Source organism: Mandrillus leucophaeus, unplaced genomic scaffold (genome assembly GCF_000951045.1).
Source record: "Mandrillus leucophaeus isolate KB7577 unplaced genomic scaffold, Mleu.le_1.0 Scaffold222, whole genome shotgun sequence".
NCBI lineage: Eukaryota > Metazoa > Chordata > Mammalia > Primates > Cercopithecidae > Mandrillus > Mandrillus leucophaeus.
This window is the reverse complement of record NW_012102277.1, coordinates 3,888,446-3,889,655: the sequence shown is the minus strand read 5'-3', so window position 1 is coordinate 3,889,655 and position 1,210 is coordinate 3,888,446. Positions and strand designations below refer to the sequence as shown.

The 1,210-nt window shown below is 41.4% G+C and overlaps 1 long non-coding RNA gene across 1 annotated transcript in view; it reads right to left on the bottom strand.

Annotated features, from left to right (window-relative positions):
- LOC105540572 overlaps positions 1-1,210 on the bottom strand; it is a 423,715-nt gene that overhangs the window by 409,506 nt on the left and 12,999 nt on the right. The gene's annotated exons all lie outside the window — the stretch shown is intronic.

The window sequence follows — 1,210 nt, the reverse complement described above, 5'->3', positions numbered from 1 at the left end:
AAAGCTGGATTTATAATCTTACCTCCCTGCTTCAAACCCTCGAACAGCATGCCACTGCCCTCAGAATAAAATCCAAATTCATAACATGACTTTTAAGTCCTAACTTTTAAGGCTACTACTTTTCTAACATCTTCTGTCACTGCGCCCTTCAATCATCTTTCTCCAGCCAAACTCCTCTTTCAGATCCTTATACAGCTAAGCATTTTCTTGCTCCAAGGTCTTTGAACATATGCTTCTATGCGATATTCCATCTGCCTGGAATGTTCTTCCCACCCACCCCTGCCCCCTACAGCCTATGGTTGTCTCCTTTATGCTCTTCAAGTCCAAATTAAATGTCACTCCTCAACCAGACTTTTCCTAACCACACCCTCCTTCTTGTACCCACCCTATCATTGCTATTATTCTCCTGGTACTATGTTTGCTCTCCCCCCAGTGCTTCTCCCAAGTTGTAAAATATCATTTGCTTGCCTCCTTGGGCTTTGCCTAAGCCTGGGGAGGGGAGAGGGGTGTGGTGGTCTGTTGTATCTTCAGCATCCAGCACAATACCAGGTACCCAGAAGTCACACTATGAATGAATGCATGAGAAAAGGAGAGTAGTACAACTACCATAGCTACAACATAAAGTAATACACCTTAAGAGTTTGCATAGTAGAAAAAAATGGAGAAGTAAGTCCTATGAATAAAAAATGAAAGAGAAAAAGGACAAAGCATGGCCTAAGGAGTGAAAGAAATCTTGTGTAGGCGTAGGAAAGGACAGAACTTGTGAGGTGACATCATGTAGAATCTTGAGGTCTAACAAAAAGTACTACTTCTGTGTTTTGAAGGATTACTCTGCCGTGAGTACAAATGTATAATGGATGGATACTGGGAAGAAGGCCATGCCAATAGGCCACACCAACATATTACAAAAGAATAACAAAGAAAAAGGAAAGAATGACAATGCATGAAAGACACTTAGAGGCTAGTTGGATGTAGAATGCAAGTAAATAAGGAAAAGAAGAATCCTCCAGGACTATGCCAAGGTTGAAAACTGGGGGATGTAGGAAGAGAGAAGATTTCGAGTTAGAGAAGAAAGACAATGGGTTCCATCCTGGCTACCATTCAACCATTTAGAAGCAAAGTGGAAGAACCAGACTCATGAAACTGTACCCTCTGGCATGTTGTCCCTCTGCTAGGCAAGTCTCCTTTCCAAATTTTTTTTTTTTTTTTT